The 24,565-nt window shown below is 37.4% G+C and overlaps 1 protein-coding gene across 2 annotated transcripts in view; it reads left to right on the top strand.

The window, feature by feature from the left end:
- Positions 1–24,565, top strand: part of LOC106092933 (tyrosine-protein kinase transmembrane receptor Ror) — a 94,870-nt gene that overhangs the window by 56,897 nt on the left and 13,408 nt on the right. The window contains exon 2 of one of the 2 annotated variants that reach the window (XM_059364287.1): positions 19,509–19,667. The exons of the other annotated variant lie outside the window; for it this stretch is intronic. The gene's annotated coding sequence lies outside the window, so the exon portion shown is untranslated. The remainder of the gene's footprint in view (positions 1–19,508; positions 19,668–24,565) is intronic. 2 annotated transcript variants of the gene reach the window in all.

Below are 24,565 nucleotides of genomic sequence, written 5' to 3'. Positions count from 1 at the left end.
TCGTTGCTGGCAACCTTCAGTCTGTCAGCATGTTTGGGCCTGGTCCTGAAAACTTAGCTTACATGTCCTATAGCCAATCCCACAAATTCCAGTATCCCTGGAATGTGTAGAGAGCCTTACACTGGACAACACTCGATTTTGTTGTTATTGTTGATTCGATAAGAAGCTGGCAGAAGATAAAGGTTTATTGTGCTGTAATGTGGGTGGTTATTCGGCCGTAGTGTTGAATTGTCCTGTAGTTTGGTGAATATAATCCGCCTTATATCATTTTTTCAACTGTGGGATTTGTGATTAAAAGTTGAACAGAAGCAGATTTAGCTGCTTTGTCGGCATATTCGTTGCCTTCTAGACCAACGTGACTTGGTATCCAGTGAATGCGTAATTTATGATATTTACCGGAGATTAAGTTTCTAATTGTATAAATTGTGTTCTACTTGCAGCAGAATGAATTGTTTATTGTCTTAATTACCGAAAGGCAATCAGAAAGGAAGTACTGCTTCTAATTAGATATTGTTAATCGGAGTAGTATGGTAAGCGAAAACAGTTGATCTTGCTGCTTGATGATAGGTGGGCTTAATGATATTTAAAATTGATTTACATTCCGTAATCGATTTTTCTTAATACAAGCGTACGAGTATTGTATGTGAGAGTGTTTATGTGTACTGCACTCTTGGCACTGAGGAACCTTATAATGTTGACTCGAGGGATTAGTGCGTTTTTCAGTCTTATGCAGTGGTCTTTCGAGCTGTATCTTGTGGAGAATACAATTCCTAAAATTTTTCAGATTGTTAACATTGCTTATCTCTGTGTTATTAAGGTTTATGTTTTCTACATTTGTGCAGTAATTTAGTTTTGGCCAGAGAAATTCTGACTCCTAAAGATATAGACCAGTTACCGATTTTCTCCAAAATTTCTTTCAACTTTTGCCTTTTTTTCCTGTTGTTGTTTTTGTTAGTTTTGCTAATGATACAGAGGTCGTCAGCATATAAACAATGATTGATCTTAGGAATGCTGTTAATTAGAATGCTAATCTCGTTGAACGCAATTTGGAAGAGGACAATCGAAAGGGGTGAACGTTGGAGGATGCCGTTGTTTAAGTTGTGGGTGTTCGACAATACTCGGTTTACCTTAACTTTAAACCTTGTGTTTGTCAGAAACAATTTTAAGTAGTTGAAGATCTTGGGACCAACTGCTCCCAATTTTAAGATCTTAAGTATTATGTGATTCTATCGAATGCTCTTTCAAACCGATTGACAAAACTGTTACATGGTCTCTTGCCGAAAAAGCTCTTGTCACAATGTGGTCAATGTGTAGTAGAGTGTCTTCACAACTTAACCCTGGTTTAAAACCTATTAAGTTTTTAGAAATAAGGCCATAAACTTTAATGAACCAAGATAATTTATTGCTTATTATTTTGTCTAGGATTTTAGAAAGGCAGGATAGAAGTGAGATTGGGCGATAAGAACCAACATAGTAACTTGTCTTTGTCTTAGGTATTGGGACCACTAGCGCAGTTTTCTAAGCCTGGGGGATGTGTCCTGAGTTAAAGATGTTATTATATAGGTGTAGAAGTTGGTTTTTTTCCCTTAGATGATTCAACATTGGATAATTTATGCGGTCTAAACCCGGAGATTTACCCTTTACCCTCTTAAGACAATGGTTGAGTTCTAAGTTTGTGACACAGCTTGTCTGTTAGTATGAATCGAAGAGGTCAGATTCTCGTAGCCGACTTTCAAAGAGCTGAATAATGGGGAAAAATTCGAGTCATCCGCACATTTTGACCATTCAAGAGCAAAGTGTTTGCTGATTTCCACTGAGTCGCTTAAAGTACCCTGTGGTGAATCAATGGCTCTTATTTGTCAAGCGGGTCCTTCCCTTGTAAGGCGGTTGATCTTATTCCATATGTCTTTATTTATTTGTTCCATGAAAATCCTAAAGCTCTTCTATTTTGCTGTCATTTGATGATCTGCGAAATTGTGCGTTAGCTTTCATATATGCTATAAGGTTTGCCTGTGTTGGGTTCCTTTGAAATACATGCTAAAATCTCATCGTCGTTGACCTCAGAGCAGCTAAATCCGCGTTTCACGGGTTTCTGTTGTTGTTGATTTAGTAGCAGTGTGTGGTACACTAAGACGACAGCCCTTGCCGATGAAGGAATTCATCGGGTCAATCCGGTACGTACAACCGGCTGCCATGGGATTGACACCTGTTTCTGGTTCTATGTTGTGGTATACTAATGTTCGCGGCTTTTCTGATTACCATGTTTAATAAGGCCACATTGCGATTGCTTTGTGTTGCCCAGTTTCTTTCAGTTATTTCTTTTTCAACATTGTCTAGAAATCTCTTCCAATCGGCCTTATGCATGGAGTAGTAATTGCCGTTTACTTCCTTAAAATGTCTATTTGACACACTGATGTTAATGTTTATTGGAAAAAGATCGCTGTTGTGCGAGTCATTGGAAATTTCCCAAGTAGTAATAGGAAGAAGAGAAATGGAGCAACAAGATATGTCAATATGTGGAAGGTGTAATGGGTCGAGAGGTGTGTTGGGCTTCTATCATTTAATACGCATAAGTTAAACATAATTATTTATAAAGTTTTCTAAAATTTCTTCCTACGATAATTTGTGATGTAAAAGTGGAAGTGATAGAATAAAGACAACTAGGCTATTCGAGTATTTAAAATGAAGTGAGGAAAAATTTATTAATACTATTTTTGGTATATGACAAATGAGCATAGAAAGCTAAGGCAACTAAGTTATTCTAATATAACATGGAACAAGTATAAATATTGCAGGTTCATTTCAACAGTACCCCTGAACACGTAATATCCTTTTTTATATTAAAACTAATTAAATTTACATTTAAAACAAAATAAGTAAAATAGCAAAGTTACTGCAAACCAAACTCTTTTGTAAATATCAATAGTTTGTTCAAAGGAACACCCTTTGTAAGCATGTCTGCAACCATTTCATTTGTAGATACATACTGCAGTTGTATGGTGCCATCATTCAGACGTTCTCGGATGGATTTAACTCTGACGTCAATATGCTTCGTTCTAGATGAGTAGGCGTTATTGCAAGCAACATGAATAGCACTCTTATTATCACAGTGCAAAATTATAGTTCTTGTAGGTTTAACTTCAAGTTCTTTCTCCAAACGTTTCAGCCAAATAGCTTCTTGAAAGGCCGCAACCATGGACATAAATTCTGCCTCAGTTGAAGTTAAAGCAACAGTTTTCTGCCTTTTAGTAGCCCATGACACAGCGCCATTTTGAAAAGTGAAAATATATCCAGTAGTTGAACGTCTTTCATCAACGTCACTGGCCCAATCAGCGTCACAATATCCAGTTATTTCTTGACCACGTTTTGTATAAACAATACCTCTGCCCAATGTTCCCTTTAAGTAACGCATCACTTTTTTACATGCTTCCCAATGCCCTTTTCCAGGATTGTCACAAAATCTGCTTAAAACGTTGACAATATAGCAAATATCAGGTCGAGTCACATTAGCAGCATATAACAAACAGCCGATAGCTTCCATGTACGGAACATTTGACATGTATTCTTCGTCCTCCTTTGTTTTAGGACAAAACTCCTTGGAAATTTTTGTATTGCAATCTACCGGAGTTTTTGTGGGGTTACAATCGAACATTTGAAAACGCTTAAGTACATTTTGAACATACTGGGTGTTGCGTCCCTTGCTTTTGAGTAAAGACACAGAATGTTTTATAAAACGTTATAAAACTATATTTATTAAAATCAAAATAACAAAGTTGAGGAGAGCTTAACTGGTGCACTTGTACTTGACTTGAACGCAGAATAAGAGTGTCCATAACCTATGGTTATGTTCATCTTCTGCTCTGCTAACAAACGCACAATGTACAAACAATAACGCCATGACATGTATCGACAAAGTACATAAACAAATCTAATTAGATTTGTGTAAGTAGAAGACCAGTATGTTTGTACGTGTGTGTGTGTACGCCAAAGCAGCAGCAAAAGAACAACAGACATACATGCAGAAATATGAATATGTAAGTATGTATGTGCGTATCTACCGTTCTGCCTGTAAGTCTATATTAAAGTAACAGATCAAAGAATGTTAACAATCGTTTTGTGTGGCAGGGTTGCCATCCACAACATCTCCCCTTTTAGGATGTGTAGTCCCTGAAACGTTGAGGTGCACGTCTGACACGGCTGGAACGACGGACTGATGTTGAAGGGTGTGTAGGTGAAGGTTGTGTAGGTGTTGAAGGGTCACTGGAAGATTCACTTGGCCGTTGCAAAGTTGATGCCGGTGGGTCAAGAGTAGATGTAGATGTTGATGCTATTTCAGATGATGGACGTGTATTGCGAGGCGGTGGACATATCTCAAACATGTCAAACCAAGGGGTATTGCTTGTTGATGTGTCGTTGTGTCGCGTACGAAGCTGATTTGCATGCGATTTCATCATCTTGAAATAAGGGAACACCTTTATTTCCACTTCATAGTTCACTTTACCAATTTGCTTCTTGACTATTGCAGGTGCCCAGAAGAATTTGTTGTGTTTGTACACCTTTGCATAGACTTCAGCACCAATTGCAAAGTGTCTGGATTTTGTATTGAACTTCCGATTGTATTGCGCTTCCATCTTATCATTGCGTAGGAGTACGTCTTCTTTGGGCTTAAACAGCAAATCTAAATTTATTCTCACTTTCCTCCCCAGGAAAAGTTCTGAAGGAGATTTACCTCCAGGTGTGTTATTGTTGTCGGTTGCTCTGTAGTAGAGGAGAAATTCTCGTATGCCTTTGAGACTGTTTTGGTGTTTCTTTAAAGCACGTTTAAAAGTGTCAACAAAACGCTCAACTTGACCATTTGATTGCGGGTGGAATGGGGCGGTGCGAATATGCTCAATGCCGTTTTCACTACAAAACAAAACAAACTCTTGTGAAGTAAATTGAGTACCATTATCACTCACCAATGATTCTGGGAACCCAAATTTGGAACAATAGTCCCTGAGACACTCTATTGTTGATGACGACGTCGTCGACTTCATTGGGTAGACTTCAGGGTACTTGGAGAAGGCATCAATGATCAAAAGATATGTTGACTGATTCACTGGACCAGCGAAATCAATATGAATGCGTCGCATGGGTCTTGTAGCAATGGGCCACGAATGCAGTGTTGTTCGTGGTGGTGATTTAGCTGTTGAGGCACATACATCGCATCTTTTGATTATGTCTTCTATATCCTTGTCAATATTCGGCCAGTACACGTAGCTTCGTGCCAATGATTTCGTGCGAACAATACCTTGGTGTCCTTTGTGTAGTTGTTTTAGTATACGCTGCCGCAGAGTCTTGGGGATGACCATTCTATCTTGGTATAGAACACAACCATCACATGCTGACAAACCTTCACGGCGTTGGAAAAAAACAAGCTCTTCGGGGGTCTTCGTGTCTGGCCAGGAATTTTGTAGATACTTGACGATGTTTTGAAGCGTATTATCATTTGATGTAGCTGAGCGGATCATATTGTGTGTGATGGGCAATGCTGTGATATTGTCCTGAACAATATATTTGATCTCAGCTTCCATTTGAGCACATGCAATCACGACGTCTTCTTCGGGTTTTTCGTTTTTGTTGATTAGCCTGGATAAAATATCTGCGCAACCAAATTTCTGTGTTGGGGTATAGCTCAACTCAAAGTCGTAGGACATTAAAGTTAAAGCCCAACGTTGTAGTCGACTGGCTGTGTGCGTTGCTATACCCTTTTTGCTTCCAAAAATCGCTAATAACGGTTTATGATCGGTTCCAAGCTTGAAACGACGACCATACAGCATTTTGTGAAATTTGCTTACGGCAAAAACCAAGGCTAAACCCTCCTTCTCGATTTGCGAATAATTCCGCTCTGCTGGTGTCAAAGAACGTGACACATGATACACGGCCTTCTCGCCACCATCGGGGAAAACGTGGCAAATATAGGCGCCAATGCCTACATTCGATGCATCTGCTGCAACTTTGATTGGGAGTCTTGGGTCATAATGAGTCAGCATCAGTTGGGAACCCAGGATGTTTTTGAATTCCTGGAAGGAGTCTTCACAGGCCTTACTCCACTTCCATTCACGGTCCACTTTTAGCAAGTCGTCCATTGGTGCTCTTAAGTTGCGCATTTTCCGTATGAATTTCCCGTAGTAGTTTACTGCACCCAGGAAAGATCGAAGCTCTGAAACATTTGTTGGGGCTGGCATTTTCAAAATGGCGGAAATCTTCAAAGGGTCAGGACGAATTCCAGTGCCATCGACCTTATATCCAAGATAGGTGCAACTACGGGAAAAAAATGAACACTTATTAATGTTTATGGTAAGATTATACCTTTGGAACCGCTGGAAAACTTCATCGACTGCGTGTTGATTTTCCTCTTTTGATGGCGTTGCAATGATGACGTCATCAAGATAGGGATGTGCAAACTTAACTCCAGATAAAATTGTGTCAATTGCCTGTTGGAATGCCCCTGGTGCGGATTTGATCCCTGGTGCAAGTCGGTTGAATGTGTAGAGACCTCGGTGCGTGTTGATGGTGAGAATCTCTTTGGTGGCATCATCGACTTCCAGTTGCATGTAAGCATCCGTCAAATCAATTTGCGTGAAAAATTGGCAATTGTTGAAGTTGATAAAAATGTCATCAGGTAACGGCAATGGGTAGGTGTGAGGTTCCATACACTCATTCAATCCAGTGGAATAATCACCACATATGCGAACTTTACCGTTTGACCTCTTTACAACAACAATAGGTGCTGCCCATCTGGAGTAACTTACAGGTGTGATGATATTTGCCTGCTCCAGGCGTTGGAGTTCCTCATCTACTTGTTGTAAAGCGGCATAAGCGACGGGTCGTTTTGGTTTGAAGACGGGTTGTGAGTCTTGTTTGATTTTCAAATTGACCTTGAAAGTTGAGCAGTGTCCAGGTTGTGTGGAAAATATCGATGGATATTTGCTTTTGATATTTTCGATTTCCGACGTTGAAATTGTGTTGCAAATTGTGTCGATAGGCAAGCTCCAGATACCAAGTTTGTCCATTAGGTCAGTACCCATAACGTTCAACTTGTTGTTTGGGGTCACAAAAATTGTTGCTTTAATTGACTTGCCTTTAAATTCAAACTCCACTTCACACTGGCCCAAAAGGTTCAGTACATGGTCTGATGCGTCTCTGGCAATATGAGCTGGTTTCAGTAGCGTTGGCTTGTTTATTTGCATCCACATTCGGCGCGAAATTATTGTTATGTCTGCACCAGTGTCGAACTGCAAGCGCTGCTTGACGCCATTAATTTTGACGCTGACGTGCTTTCTATTTGCAGCAACATTTCTAACTGCAGTAACACTTACTTGCGCTTTGCTATACTGCTTCTTTTTGCTTTTCTTCTCGCTGCGCTGTTTTGATGTTGCAGCGAAACAAGAACAGTAGCCTTCTTTGTGACCTACGATGCCACACTGCTCACACAAGTGTTTGCTGTAGCTGCAGTTTTTAGCGAAGTGCATTTCGCCACACTGCCAACATGGACGTCGCGGTTTTTCACTGGGTGCTGCGCTGCTCTGCTGCTTAACTTTGTGCTGTTTGTGATTGCGTTTGACTGCATGGACGACATTTTGTTCTACCACGGCGGCATCTTTCCTCAAGCTGAGCATACGATTTACCTCTGACACCATTTTGTCAATGGTAACCGTGTCTTCAGTGTTTCCTTCTAGAAAGTGCAATAGGCGGGCTCTAACATCAGCATCTTCTGGTGCTTGAAGTCCTCGCAGAAACATCAAGCACTTAAATTGATTCTCCGTCAGTTTGCCAAATTCGAAATTGTCACAATTTCGGTTTACCATGGCACCATATGTGAAGAAGTCCATTTGTGTTGTCTTTGTAAACTGCATACATGCGACCCGTGAACTGAAAAGTGACTCTCTTCTTCCAAACAGTGTTTTGAGAGTGGACACTGTTGTCTCAAAGTTCAAGTCTCGAGGCACTTTTGGTAGCAAATAGTCGGCATATTTGTCAAAAACCTCCGGTTCCAGCTTCCGCAACACCAATTTCACTTTTTCGGCGTCAGCGAGTTTATTTGCATCTTCGCCGAAAAGATGATCATAGCGTGCGTACCAATTCTCGAACGTTTGGTTTGCCTCCGGATTATATACAAACTCTTTTATGCACTTGGACAGCATATCCATAACACCATCACTGCTTGTACTTGCCCCTCCGGATGGCTTTGCGATTGCCACCAACTGCTCCAACAACCTGGCTTGTTGCGCCAAAATAGATTGCAATAGTTGTTCTTCCATTTTTTTTTGTTAGTACGTTGTTGTACAATTTGAGAAAGAAAAAAAAAAATTGTTTTTTTTTTTTTTTTTTTTTTTTTGTATGAAAAAGACTGACGTCGTCAAAAAAACACTTGAAAATCGTTTAAGAATCACTTTAAATCCTCGTCGCCACTGTTGCGTCCCTTGCTTTTGAGTAAAGACACAGAATGTTTTATAAAACGTTATAAAACTATATTTATTAAAATCAAAATAACAAAGTTGAGGAGAGCTTAACTGGTGCACTTGTACTTGACTTGAACGCAGAATAAGAGTGTCCATAACCTATGGTTATGTTCATCTTCTGCTCTGCTAACAAACGCACAATGTACAAACAATAACGCCATGACATGTATCGACAAAGTACATAAACAAATCTAATTAGATTTGTGTAAGTAGAAGACCAGTATGTTTGTACGTGTGTGTGTGTACGCCAAAGCAGCAGCAAAAGAACAACAGACATACATGCAGAAATATGAATATGTAAGTATGTATGTGCGTATCTACCGTTCTGCCTGTAAGTCTATATTAAAGTAACAGATCAAAGAATGTTAACAATCGTTTTGTGTGGCAGGGTTGCCATCCACAACACTGGGACTGATCCATTTTAATTGAATCTTTCGTTTGAGAAATTCGAATTCCCAAAATTGATGATGCTTCACCCAAATCTTTTATTTCGAAGTTCTTTTTCAATGACGATTTAATATGTGCAATATTACTACTTTTATTTGACATTATTAAAACATCGCACAGTGGGCCAAATGGCAAAAAAATTGGAAATAAGTCTACAACTTTTTATCTGTTGATTTTAGCCATACAAAATGTTCTAGACATTTGTAGAGGAGGACATAGGCTTTCAGAAAAGTGCTGTTGTTGGTCCATATCTTTAATACAGGGTGAGCTACAGGGTGTGAAAGTTGACCACTTTTGACTTCTCCAAGCTTCTGGGGGCCATAACTTTTGATCTACTCAACCGATTTACATGATTTAGGACTCTAGAGAAAGAGCTTGACAAGATCTAAAAAACTTATGCATAAAGTACCATGCCATCGTGTACTGTTAAGGAGTTATGAATTGTTTAATTTTAAAATATGAAAATTTGGCCTTGGTTTTTTTCAGTGTTTTTTAAATAACTCCGTCAATTTTAAAGCTATAAACTTCATACTTCACACAAATTATGCCAGCATATGTGTGCATAAAATACAAAAGGAATCACGTGAATATCTTTGGCGGTTTAAAAATGGCATCGTTTTCAATATGAAAAATATTTTTTTTGTCAAAAAATTGCAAAATTTTTCAAAAAAGATACTCCCATTTCCTTTAAGTTTTCGCAAACTTTGGCCGTCAAAGCATTATCATTTCTTTCCATTTTCACAAAGTCGAGGTATTAAGAAAAGTTTTAAGTGCTAATTTGGCTAATTTCGATATCAAACAACACCGTTATCTTAAGACCAAAATGGCCAATTTTTTTACTAAACTTCAAAAGTTTCTCACTGGAAAAAAAGTTCCACGGGGATTTTTTCGCTTTTTTTGAACTTAAATGAAAGCTTAAAATGTTCCCAACATTTTAAGGTATGTCTCGCCATATCCTAGCCATAAATGAGATCGTAGCGATCAAAATACTGAAAAAAGTCAATTTTCAAGTAGTGCTATATTCATTGCTAAAAAACAAGTATTACGTCACATTTTATTGCAAAGATGTTAAATAAACTTTTATTTGGTAACACTTCTTCTACAAAACACAAAAAGAATCATGGAAATATCTCTATTCTATTCCATTTTATGGAACCGGCAATAAAAAAGTCAATTTTTCAAAAAAGTCGAATTTCCCAAATTTTGTTTTTGTTGTCCTAATTGCACATGACACACTATAGCCATATTTACGCAACATACCTTATCGTAAAGGAAATTTTCATACCTTTCCAACAATGTATAAAACATTTCTCAACTCGGATTCTATCTACTCTAAAATTCATTTACACTTCATTAAACTCTATATAAAAATGTCTATTTGTGAAATGGAACCTTATATGGGGCCTACACTAAAACATTGATAGATTTGCCCAGGGTTTACAATACAAATGTGTTAGAATAAAAAAAGGTCTCCTGCCAAAGTTTAAAAAAATTGGAATAAAAATATGTGTTTTAGAGCGAAAACACTTCGCATCGGCGTGCGTTTGTATAGTACCTACATCTATTTTTAATGTAAGCTGATGATTTTTGAATAAAAAGTAACCTAGAAATATACCTGCATATATATATATATTTGTGTTAAGATTTGATGCTACCATTCTCTTTACCCTTTTCGGAGATGCTAATGGTAAAACATCGACAATTCGTCCAACATTTTTTGGTTGTGTTTTTAACAATGCTGTTTTGAACGTATCTTTTATTAAATTTGGCGGATGTGCCGCCAATAGTTCCTCTTGTTTTTTCTTTTTGGTTTTCTCCGTAACTTCGTCGTATGCTTTGCTAGGCCGGCCGGGAATCAGCGGTTTAATTTCAATAAGTAGATCCGATTTCAGCCACTTCTCATACATTTTGAAAAACTTGATTTTTGCGAATGAACATTCTGGCAACCTTCTCTCAAATGATTTGTAGAATTTTTCAAGTTTGTCTAAAGCGTCTTTATTTAGCCTTATTCCATATATGTGGTCCAAAGTGTAAACAAGTTCCTTAAATGACTCCGTGTATGATTTGGAATCATTTTTGATGTCCCATACAATTTTCGAAAGAGTGGAATACTTCAGTATGACTTCCATAACTTATAAATGTCCTTTACGCCTCTACAAAATATAATGAAGAAAATTTGGATTTTGTTCAAATATTTATGCAATATATTCACAATTAATGACCCATTTCAGGTATCAGACGCAATCGTAAAAAGGGTTCCAAAGTGCCTCTTTTTACTTACTCTTCTATAATTATTTACCTGGACTCGAATTTGGTTAAAAAAAATGACAATGAATTTTTTATGGGTAGGTTTTTTCACATTCATTGATACGGTGGATTTCCTGGGAATTCGACATAGCGAAACAGGTAACATTTGTCTGCATCAAATCTTAACACAAATATATATATATATGCAGGTATATTTCTAGGTTACTTTTTATTCAAAAATCATCAGCTTACATTAAAAATAGATGTAGGTACTATACAAACGCACGCCGATGCGAAGTGTTTTCGCTCTAAAACACATATTTTTATTCCAATTTTTTTAAACTTTGGCAGGAGACCTTTTTTTATTCTAACACATTTGTATTGTAAACCCTGGGCAAATCTATCAATGTTTTAGTGTAGGCCCCATATAAGGTTCCATTTCACAAATAGACATTTTTATATAGAGTTTAATGAAGTGTAAATGAATTTTAGAGTAGATAGAATCCGAGTTGAGAAATGTTTTATACATTGTTGGAAAGGTATGAAAATTTCCTTTACGATAAGGTATGTTGCGTAAATATGGCTATAGTGTGTCATGTGCAATTAGGACAACAAAAACAAAATTTGGGAAATTCGACTTTTTTGAAAAATTGACTTTTTTATTGCCGGTTCCATAAAATGGAATAGAATAGAGATATTTCCATGATTCTTTTTGTGTTTTGTAGAAGAAGTGTTACCAAATAAAAGTTTATTTAACATCTTTGCAATAAAATGTGACGTAATACTTGTTTTTTAGCAATGAATATAGCACTACTTGAAAATTGACTTTTTTCAGTATTTTGATCGCTACGATCTCATTTATGGCTAGGATATGGCGAGACATACCTTAAAATGTTGGGAACATTTTAAGCTTTCATTTAAGTTCAAAAAAAGCGAAAAAATCCCCGTGGAACTTTTTTTCCAGTGAGAAACTTTTGAAGTTTAGTAAAAAAATTGGCCATTTTGGTCTTAAGATAACGGTGTTGTTTGATATCGAAATTAGCCAAATTAGCACTTAAAACTTTTCTTAATACCTCGACTTTGTGAAAATGGAAAGAAATGATAATGCTTTGACGGCCAAAGTTTGCGAAAACTTAAAGGAAATGGGAGTATCTTTTTTGAAAAATTTTGCAATTTTTTGACAAAAAAAATATTTTTCATATTGAAAACGATGCCATTTTTAAACCGCCAAAGATATTCACGTGATTCCTTTTGTATTTTATGCACACATATGCTGGCATAATTTGTGTGAAGTATGAAGTTTGTAGCTTTAAAATTGACGGAGTTATTTAAAAAACACTGAAAAAAACCAAGGCCAAATTTTCATATTTTAAAATTAAACAATTCATAACTCCTTAACAGTACACGATGGCATGGTACTTTATGCATAAGTTTTTTAGATCTTGTCAAGCTCTTTCTCTAGAGTCCTAAATCATGTAAATCGGTTGAGTAGATCAAAAGTTATGGCCCCCAGAAGCTTGGAGAAGTCAAAAGTGGTCAACTTTCACACCCTGTAGCTCACCCTGTATTAAAGATATGGACCAACAACAGCACTTTTCTGAAAGCCTATGTCCTCCTCTACAAATGTCTAGAACATTTTGTATGGCTAAAATCAACAGATAAAAAGTTGTAGACTTATTTCCAATTTTTTTGCCATTTGGCCCACTGTGCATCGTCTACGTAAATTGCAACATACGTTCTATCATCATTTTCAATTTTGTAGTAAATACACTGATCAGTATCGCATCGAGTGAGACCCATCTTCAACAAAACTTTGTTAATCGTTTCGTTCCATACACGGCTAGCTTCTTTTAGCCCATATATGGATTTTTGTAGTTTGCAATATCTTCCAGTTCCATCATTCATACCTTCGGGCTGGTCCATGTAGATTTCTTCCTTAAGTGTTCCGTTTAAAAATGCTGTAACCGCATCCATTTGATGTATTTTCAAATTATGCTTGGCAGCTAATCCAATTAAAAACCGTACGGATTCATATCTTACCACAGGAGCAAAAATTTCGTTGTAGTCTACTCCTTTTTCTTGGCTATAACCTTTTGCCACCAACCTTGCCTTTCTTCGCAATACCTTGTTATGTGCACCAATTTTCGTTTTAAAAACCCACTTTGCAGGAATTGGTTTCTTGTCAGGTGGTAAATCCGTTAAAATCCAAGTTTTATTTGCAATCAGAGAATCGTATTCTTCTTTCATAGCTTGCTTCCATTCCTCAGAATAAGGAGATGAAATTGCTTCAGATAAATTTGTTGGGTCATTAGACACGAACTCCAAAGCACTAAATACAAATGAACGTTTAGGCCTATTTGCTATCCTCCCAGAACGTCGAATTTGAATATTTTCAGTTACTGCTTCGGAAAGTTCCATCGATGGGATTTCTGAATTTTCGTCATTGTGTCCTGTTTCCAGCATTATGCTATCAAAGAAATCTTCTTCACTGCTTGTTGAATTATTTTCAGCATTTGGTGGCAAATCCAATATATCATTTTCTGATTCTCCAGCAATTGGCAAATCTTCTGAAGTACTTTCTATTTCTGGTTCTTTCGCCATTGGCAATTCTACTGACGTACTTTCCCCAGAATTGACACCTTCAGAATTAATCTCTTTATACACTTCTGGAAAATACAAAATTTGATTTTTATTTAGAGTTTCACCAAGAAATTCGTTTTCGAAAAAAAAACCACATCTCTGCTGGTAATGATTTCTTTTCTTACTGGATCAAACAGTCGATAAGCCTTTGACTCTGAACTGTACCCAACTAATATACTTTCAATGGACTTTTTCGACAATTTCAATTTTTTCCATAGCTTTGCAACCAAATACTCTTAAATGTTTTAATGTAGGCTTTTTATTTGACCAAACTTCCTCTGGAGTACGGGCATTTCCCCTGCATGGAACTCGGTTTATGAGATATACAGAAGTCACAGCAGCTTTTGCCCAAAATTTTTCTTAAACCGCTGTCGAATAACATACAACGCATCCTTTCTACCACAGTCTTATTCATTCTTTCTGCCACCCCATTTTGTTCAGGTGTGTATGGACAGGTTTTCTGGTGTTTTATTCCATGGTTCTTCAGAAAATCGGATAATTTGTTGTTTACATATTCTGTTCCGTTGTCAGTGCGTAATATTTTGATTTTACTGGAACATTCATTTTCCACAGATTTCTTAAATTCCATAAATCTTTCAAAAACCTCTGATTTTCGTTTAATTGGGTAAACAAAAACTTTTCTGGAAAAATCATCCACAAATGTTAATAAATAACAGTTTCCCGAGAAAGATTTTTCTCTAAATGGACCAAGTAAATCAGAGTGCACCACTTCCAGTAACTCCGTAGCTCTTTCACCAGTATCTTTAAAAGAATTTCGTTTTTGTTTTCCCTCAATACACGTTGCACATTGATATTTGGAGCTAATTTCACAATTTATACCAAAACAAGCCGATTTAACACTTCGGAGATTTTCATTGCAAATGTGACCTAGTCGCCGATGCCATAAATTTGAACTTACATTCGCAATGAGAGCTTTTTCGTCGGAGGCAAACACATCACAGTTCAGGCGATACAAACCATTGCACATAAATGCTTTCCCAATCAAATCACCTTTCTTGCTAAAAATCTGGCAAATATTTTTCTCAAAAACAACCTTATTGCCATTCTGAGTTAACTGACAAACTGACATTAAATTTGCACAAAGGTTTGGAACATACTCAACATTTTTAACAACTGCTTTACGTTAATTTTTTCCCAATTTTAGAGACATTTGGACATCTCCTGAAGACAAAATTTTCAATTTGTTATTGTTAGCGACAACTATTTCCTTGTTACGGACTTCAGTTTTGTTATGCAACAGCTCATCATTATTGGTCATATGGGATGTCGCACCGGAGTCAATATACCACTCGTTCGAATTTTCTCTTTCAGTTAACAGAGCAGCAAACAAAACGTCACCATTATTTTTCGTTGTTTTTTTTCGTATTATTTTTGTTTTTCTGTGGGCAATTTTTACTGATATGGCCGATTTCATTACAAGAATGGCACTTAAATTTCCCATTTTTAAATTTCTTTTTAAACACCATTGCACTTTCTTTCTTACCATTGTCAAATTTCGCATCTTGCAACAATAGGTTCTTCACAGAATCAACAGTTGAATTCTCAACTGCCATCACCAATGATTGGAATTCTTCCGGCAGCCCAGCCAACATTAGTGAAGCCGTCACCTCGTCATTGATGTTCAGACCTGCATTGTTTACCTTAATTGACGTTAAAATCATTGCATTAACGTATTCTTGCATTGAAGAAAAATCGCCAAGCTTAAGTTGCACCAACTGTTTCAACAATTCAACTTTCCGGGTTAATCCTGTGTCTCATAAGCACGCACTAGCGAATCCCAAGCCTCTTTAGCCGTTTTAGCTTTTGCAATGTGAGCAAAATTGGTGGGTTCGATCATTAGCGTTATCTCCGCTAAAGCAAGTTCATTCGCTTCATTATCGTTGTCCCCAGTTACGCCTTTTTCCACAACTTTCCAGCATTTCTTTATTACCAAACATGACTTCGCATGTCTTCTCCAAACATCGAAATTTTCACGTCCACGTAGCCTTTCGAATGGAAAATTTAAAGCTGAAGCCATCGCGTTTGAAAAATGCACCTTGTATTATTGTTGTATTTCGCGAGACAATTCTACCAAAAACAGTACAAAAGGCCCATAACCTGATGTAAAAGTGGAAGTGATAGAATAAAGACAACTAGTCTATTCGAGTATTTAAAATGAAGTGAAGAAAAATTTATTAATACTATTTTTGGTATATGACAAATGAGCATAGAAAGCTAAGGCAACTAAGTTATTCTAATATAACATGGAACAAGTATAAATATTGCAGGTTCATTTCAACAATTTGTGGGGGAGCCCCATTTCCCTAGTACTAATAGTGGCCCATTGAGGGATGACATAGTCTGTGCCAAGTGATGTAATGATGAATCTTCGATGGGAGGCACGTAGAACGAGAGTATTGTGTTCTGTTTTTCAACGGCTACAACTTGGTATACTGAATTCACTGTTATTTGTTTGTGTGGAATTGTTTTCTTTATGAAAATAGCAACTCCTTGCTTGCCAGTGGTGTTAAAGGCGAGTTGCGGAAGAATCCATGTAATTTTTTGAAATAAGGAAGGTGGAGTTAGGTGGTATTCTGGTCTCTTGAAATCGGGATCTGAGTGTTTGATGAGCATTTGAAGATCACTGTAATTTGATTTAAGACTTTTAATAGTCCATTGTAAAATTTAAAATATCATGATACAAAAGGGAGAAAAAGAAAATGAAAGTTGTATTTATAGAGTGCTAAGATCTATAGTTTCTTCATCTATTGATTCCCCTGTGATAAAATACGCATTGTCTCTGATTAGAGTTTGTGTTAAGGAAGAAATCGGTGATAATGGTTTGTTTTTTGGTGTAGTTGTTGTTTTATTTGATACGTTTTTCATTCAGAATGTACATTGGAGTTAGTTTGTTGTTTTTCGTAAATAAATAAATTTTTCGTTGTTTGTTGTGTTCTTGGTGGTGGTTGGTTTGAGGAGAATTAGAATGCTCTGTTGTGTTTGGTTGTTGGAGGTGGGAGTATTTGAGTGTAATTGTGTGGTGAGTATTGTTTTTTTGTTTGTTTTGTTGCTGGTGGACGGAATTTAGTATTATTGAGTTCGTTGTTGGATTGTTATGTTGTGTTGCTTTCTGTAAAAACGGCTGTGTATGTAGTGGTTTAATTTGGATAAATTGGGTTCTTTTCTTTATAAATTCTCCAAGCTTCTGCCATGCTGCAGTATTCTTCTGCTTTAATTTTCAATATTTGTTTCATTTGCTTGTATCTAGGGCAGTTTCTATCAGTAGAGCTATGCGGTCCATTACAGTTTGAGCACAATTTTCTCGTGCATTTTTCTAGCACATGGGGGGAAGACTGCACTCGGGACACGTGTCGACACCTTTGCATCTTTTATTTGTGTGTCCTTAGGACGTCAACGTTTAACGTTGACAGTTTTTGCACTGCATTGGGTTTGGTGTGTAGTATTTTACTAAACATGTGTACCACCCAGCTACTACAGTCCTTGGCAGTCGATTAAGATCGAATGTTAAAACCATAGTGCCGGTAGGAATACGAGATTTACCGTCTTCGCTGGGGACAGTGTATTTGTATACTTCGGTCACACCTTGTTCTTTCATTTCCTTAACAATTTTATCTTCCGGAACGTGTATATGGTTCCTTTAACGGAGTTTAATTTATCATGTAATTTGCACTAGGCTCTCCGCTACGCGGGTGCTGCATATAAGTATTAGGAGACTACCGTTTCTTAACAATGATATGGACTTTACTTCTGTGGAAATGGAATCTAGGCACTTTTTGACATCGGTGGAAGTAATCACAACATATCTTGGGGTTTCGGGTTTATTTCTTTGCAACTTTTATAAGTTTTCGTACCTCTAATCAGTTGTTGTTGTTTTTTTTTTGAGAGAATGAAAAAAACGTCTTTAAAGAAAGAGAAAAAAAGATAAGTTGTTGGTTTTTTTGTGATCCCTTTTTATGTGTTGTTATACGATTGAGTGGATCGCGACGAGAAACGTCTTTGCCAGTTGAATGCCAGTCGATAACTAGTAGCCAATAATAGTTTTGATAAGTAATATTAAAAAAAATATTGGAGGCCAACCTGGCGCAAAGGTTAGCATGTCCGGCGTGAACATCAACACGGTCGTTATCCCCTTACTAATTTGAACCGTCGAGTGGAGCGGACGTTGCCTGCTATTGAAACCTCGAATGGTGGAGCGTCTGCTCCAGGCTCCATAGCCGACATACGACCAATCAGCAGAGACTTTTGAAGGCACCTGGTTCGAGACTTAAGAACAAGGCCGAACCTATTCTATCTTCGCATGCCTATAATTTCCCCGGCAAACCAACACGCACTTTAAGAGGTTAGAGGTTTGAATAATAAGAGGCACATCGCTCTCAGGTTTATTGCGAATGATCCTAAGACCCTAAATTGGGATCGGGGCTTCGCTCCACAGGCTACCACAAAGACTACACGTTTAGATACGGAAACTCCAAAAGACTACGGTCACCTGGAGGGCATCCATGCCTAAAAGAACTAGGGCGAACAATAGTAAGATGGGTTGAAGAACTTTTGCTAATGTCACCAGGGACAGTTTGGTGATGGCAGTTGTCGACAAAGGAGAATACCATACCTACGAATAATTGGAATGGGATAGTCATTGGACTGTCATCAGACTACTCCGATGTCCTTGCGGAATTTCCTGGGTCTTCTCCAGTTTGTGACGATGCAGGCTGGTATTGGGGACGATACAGACTAATTGCCTTCGGACATCAACGCTCAATTGAAATGTATCGTTGTGCGCTAAAAAGGATTTATAAGATCTTGCCATGTGCAGCACTAGAGTTAGTCAAGAAGGAAGATATTCCTTCTCGATTAATGGCGCATACTTGGATACCAAGGACTTCCTCAAATCCTGAATCCATACTTGGAAGACTAAGGGAATGTAGTTACAAAAAATGTCTCTGAATACTCATAAACTGTTCGTGCCATTCTTCTTTCAGCGAACAAGTCACTCGTGTTCTGGGGCTATTGATACCCTCTTTCCGTACCTGGATTTGATTTTGTTCTATAAAGGCAAAAGATATGCACGTACCGTAAAGATAAACATCAAATCCGACTATTTCAAAATGTACATCCGTTTCCTTTGGATGCCATCCTGCTTATGTGATCTTGCCCCAACTAACTCTGATCTCGGTACTGTGACTTTACTAGACTATTGAAATTAACAACACGAAATCGTCCGACCATCTGAAAAAATGTATATGGGAAAGGTCTCCCAGATATGCTTCCTTACCATCCAAAAGCCATCCATCACATATTGTAATGACCACTATCTCCACCAACAAATCACTTACCTTCCCTTCCCAACTACTGGGACATATCCCCTTGGACACCTATTTGACTTAAGATCCTTATAAAACCAATTATCAACCATAATTAAATCTCCTTTACACAAATATGAAAATTACTTATTGTAAAAATCGATATCACATTAGCTCCTAATAAACAATCAATGTATTGGAATTATCTACTTTCAAATCAAAAAATAATAATAATGATATAAAAAGAAATTCTTCATTACAATTTACGTGCAAAACGAAATTAAATGACTAAAGGGTTGTACTAAATTCGCTTTTAGCAAAATTTTTTCATGATTACTTTTTCTTTCAGTTTGTTTCTCTTTCGAGACGAGCTCAATGATCGGAGATGCAAATGGAAAAGGAAAGCCAAATATAGCAACACACACCAACCACTATGGGACGCGTTTCGTCTTTGGTTAGAAGACTTTTCAACCATATTAGGTGTAATGGCTTCAAGGGTTGTGCGTTGGTATGTTGTATTTGAATCGTATTAATTGCGAAAACGCATCTATGTTACAATTACCACATTAACCAAGCTCGACAACCCTGCTTTTTAGATGTACTTTTTCAATGCATTTATTTTTGTGTAATGGCAGACATTCTGTCTGTGGTAAATTACACTTTCTTCCGTACCACACATGATCTAGTTCATCTGTTAGAATTTGTATTAATGGCTTCGAACGCTTAGACAACGGCAATGGCTCTCGCTGTTGTTCCGTCTGCCCAGGTTCGAATCCTGGCCGGGCTCTGCCGAATTTTTCATTCTTCAAGTTTTTTGCCTGAGATTTTGAGATCATTAAATTTTACAATTTCAGTTTGTTTCTCTTTCGAGAGGAGCTCAATGATCGGAGATGCAAATGAAAAAGTAAAGCCAAAGATAGCAACACACACCAACCACTATGGGACGCGTTTCGTCTTTGGTTAGAAGACTTTTAAATGATCTCGCCCTAACAGGCAAAAAACTTGAAGAATGATTACTTTTTTTGGATAATAGATTTTGAAGCAAAAAAACTTGCTGATTTCATTCAGTAGGACATGCCCTCATTACTTATGAACAAATTTTTGTAAAATTATTATGTTATCATTGAGATTTTTGTAGTGTTTCAAAAAAGTAATCGTGAAATACACGAGTTTTCACCGGTGAAAAACAAACATAGTACCAGCCATAACATCTTAATAAACTGGCTTTTTATATGTTCTGTTCCTTTGTCTAGTTAACTAAACCCTTGAGTGCTAAATTCACTCCAAACCTAAAGAGCTTTTCAGGCGGAATATCGTTTTTACTCCTATTACTCACCAAGACCTGGACGGTAAAATTAAAACAAAACAAAAAAAATCAAGTAAAAAAAAAACAGACCAATCAAACAACTAGTATGACCCTTACAATTGAACAAAGAGAGAAATAAAATCTTAACACAATAAATACATACACATATAAAAGACTTCTTACTGCAGCTAATATGTTCAATTTTAACGCCTAAAACTAATGTTAAATTTTAACGCCTTAAAAACATTAAACAGTATTAAAAAAAAATCTCGAAACGAAATGATACAGCCAGTCAAACGTCTCACTTGACCAAGCTGCTATCCCAACTAAACTGCAATATTTATAGCATATGCCTCCATGCCATAAGGTTCTTGGCAAGCCAATTTCAGCACCCACTATTATACGAGTAATACCGTTGTGTGGACTACCGGGAGGTTAACTCTAGCAGAAATCTCCGTTGGAATTGTTCCAACTTATCCTACCGATTTGTCTACCTATATATATCTGTGATAGTTGGATTTAAAATTAAACTCCTGTGGCCAAATCCATTGTCCTCCAGACACAGGTTACTCGCTCTTTCACCCTACGCTTAGACTCTTGGCCACACTGCTGAAAGAAACCTTATTATTATCAGCACGTTACAGCTATATCTGTGCCTAGACTTACGGTAATCACAACCACACACTGCACGCAAATCGAAGGAGGTTATTATTGGTATACTACGTTGGGTTTAACTAGCGATCTTAAATAAGAAACCTAACAATCCTCTTGCTTTTACTGATTTCTTTTTTACTGTCTTTGCCATACGCAATGGTTAACCTCTCCTTTTGCACACTTTAAAAAAAACTTTGGTTATTTCAGTAAAACCTTATAGCACATTTACATTGAAATTTTTATGATCTGGATTTAGGTAAATCCAAAAATAAATCCAGACCGTCTACTCTGCGTTTTTGGGATATAATAAGTGACAGTCAGCTGATTTTTGTTTATGTATACCTACGTTACGTGTAGTTTTTCATTTGCACAAAAATTTAAATTGCAAATAAAAAGCAGAAGAAAGTGTATATACAACTACAGCCCCCACCACCGCCACCTACAATGCAACAACAATATCAACCTCATCCCCAAGAGCAAACTCATCAGCAAATTATTTACCATCAGCCGCCACCATCGCCTCCCCAACAACAGCATATTTTACAGAGATCGAAAACAACTGCAGATTCAAGCAGAACATCAAGTTTCGACCGCAATCCAACAGCAGCAACAACAACCTCAAATAATCTACAGAATGCAACCGCATAGTCACAACAACTTCAACAGTAAAACCTGCTGTTTGGTAAAGCACAACTGACAGTACAACAGTCATCTGGACAGCTAGTTTTGATACAGGAGCTGATAATGAGGCAACAACCACGTGTTGTCTAAGGCGATAATCGCATAGCGACAACAGCAAACAATAATGCAGTCACAGTCCGATCCTCAGCAACAGCACATAAAACTGCAAACGAACGCTGTATCATAATCCATCGGCTCATATGGTGCAGCAAACATTACGGATACAGCAACATATGGCGGCGCAACAACACAACCCATCTCAGCAACAACAAATGCTGCATTACCAGATCCAGGTGATCCAAAAACGTGAAAGTCCATTGTGTGGAAAACGATGCTGTGTGGTGTGTATTCGTATGAAAACTACTTCTGGGAATCTAATGGACATGGAATCAATTGCTGAATACAAATAATTGAGATTGGTCATGGTGTAACATTACCTTTTGTAATTAATAACATAAATAATCGAAATGAATAGATAACAATTATTTTTAATGGTTTATAAGGGGGTGGAATAATCAAAAACGGTTTGGTACTAGAACCAATAAGGGTCAGGTGCCTAAACCAATAACAGATTGGGATTGAAACCAATGCCAATTAGGTAAAAAGGCTAATACCAAACAGTACTAATCATTTTATGTTTCATCCATACCATCCAGAATTGTTTTTGTACCATACGGGATTGCTTTTCTATCAATGCCGTATTATGGTACTGAAATGCTGTATCCGTATATAAGTACCCACTTGCGGACATCTCTGCTGCCATCCTTGAATATATGTGGGATTTTTTTCCCCGCAGCTCCTCAATGTGTTCATCCCAAAGCGAAAATAAGATCTCCTCGCTTTCGGCCGACCAACGCTTTCTTTTTGTTTTGCTGCACTAAAATAAAAATAAATTATTACTTTTAATGCAATATAACTTTTAAATAAAAATTACTTACTTGTTATTGTCCATTTAGCTGTTTTTAATGCTTGACAATCAGCTGTACAAAAATTAACATCATAGCAACAGTCGCATTTTTTGGTACTTCTATCGATTATTCCAGCCAGGAAATTAGATTATTTGAGATTTAAAAATAAATCCTGCAAAAAAGCACAGGATTTTACACTTGAATCTCGAAAAGGCCATAAATCCGGATTTAGTGACCAATGTAAACGTACTTAACTGACTTCTATATAACTTCACAGCATGCGTAAGACTGCTGACGCCAGACTACGCGCAACCTCCATGCTATTGGCTATAAACTATTTACTTTCAAATAAACTCTATATACCTTTATTTCTAACTATTTTGTCACCATCTTCGCAATCAGACCTAGCCATTAGAATTGTTGTTGCTCTGAGATCCTCTCCTTAATTCTAATGACAACCAGGTCCACAGATAATACCGTGTACCGACACCCTGTGTTCCATTCCTCCAGGCGTCTTCTAAAACTACCATACTATCATTGTTTTAACAGTCAATATCAACAAACCATCCGCAGAATTATTGGGTTGCCCAAAAAGTAAATGCGGATTTTTCATATAGTCGGCGTTGATAAATTTTTTCACAGCTTGTGACTCTGTAATTGCATTCTCATTTCTGTTAGTTATCAGCTGCTACTTTTAGCTTGCTTTAGAAAAAAAGTTTTTCTAAGTTTTATTAGAAATGCATTTACTTTCTTTTAAAAAATCCGCAATTACTTTTTGGGCAACCCAATAAAAGAAGTCATAATTTTGCTACCAATAACTAAATAAAACAAACTAATTGGCCCGCCGAAAAGAAGTCCCATATGTCATCTCCACCCATATGTCATCTCCACCCTCAAACAGCAGAATTCCTGCCCCTTCCATTTCCTCTGCCGTCTAATAAAATCATCATCCAGAGGCATGTAGACTCTTCGAGGGAACAGGCACCCTACAAAAACCGCAGCTCACCCGCACTTGGTAAGAATAAGGCCAAGTCCTTAACAAAGTTCACAGGAAAAATAATCTTAATTTGGCTGCAATTCGATTTAGCACATGCTCTATTTCAGCCAAACATTTGAAACAAAGTAAAATGTGAAAAAGCAGTCATAGATCCGGCCAAATAACTTATCTGAAAATTATTCATCGCAGAAAAAGAGAACTTAAACACTTTCTAACCAGGGTTTCAACACTATGAGCAAAATATATTCCCTGAAATAGTCCGATTTCTATATGGGTACGATGCACAGTGTCAGGACCGTGCTTAAAATTGGCAAAAGTCGACACAATCCGCATGCAATTTGGTAGAGAACATTCCAATTACAGTAAATGTGACTTTTGGTTTCAATATATCAAGTAGTTTTGTGTATATAGTCTTTTTCTTGTTTAATGACGAAAAAAAGTTCGACAACTTTCGCTCTAGTTTGTTTGTTTCTTAAGTCTTAAAAAGTATGCTCGTAAACAGTATGTTTTAAACTGTGTTTTTTTGAATACAAATATTGACCATATGATATTTACAGTTACTCATGGCAGTTACAATCCCATGGCAGCCGGTTGTACGTACCGGATTGACCCGATAGAATCTTCATCGGCAAGGGCTGCCGCCTCAGTGTACGTGTTCGTCTTTTTTCGTCATGGGAGAGGCACATCCCGGAGTGCCTTCTCCGTATGCTTTTGGTCCGTGCCGGGATTGAAAAGAACCCCGGACCCTGGTTCTGTTCCGTTTGCCAGAACCGCCTTCATCATCGGTCAGTGTCGGTGAGGTGTAACAGGTGCTTGGAGTGGGTACATTTCCGTTCTTGCTCTGGCCTAACTTCGCTACG

The sequence above is a fragment of the Stomoxys calcitrans genome, chromosome 3 (genome assembly GCF_963082655.1).
Source record: "Stomoxys calcitrans chromosome 3, idStoCalc2.1, whole genome shotgun sequence".
NCBI classification, from domain to species: domain Eukaryota; kingdom Metazoa; phylum Arthropoda; class Insecta; order Diptera; family Muscidae; genus Stomoxys; species Stomoxys calcitrans.
This window is presented reverse-complemented; position numbering and strand designations above follow the sequence as displayed.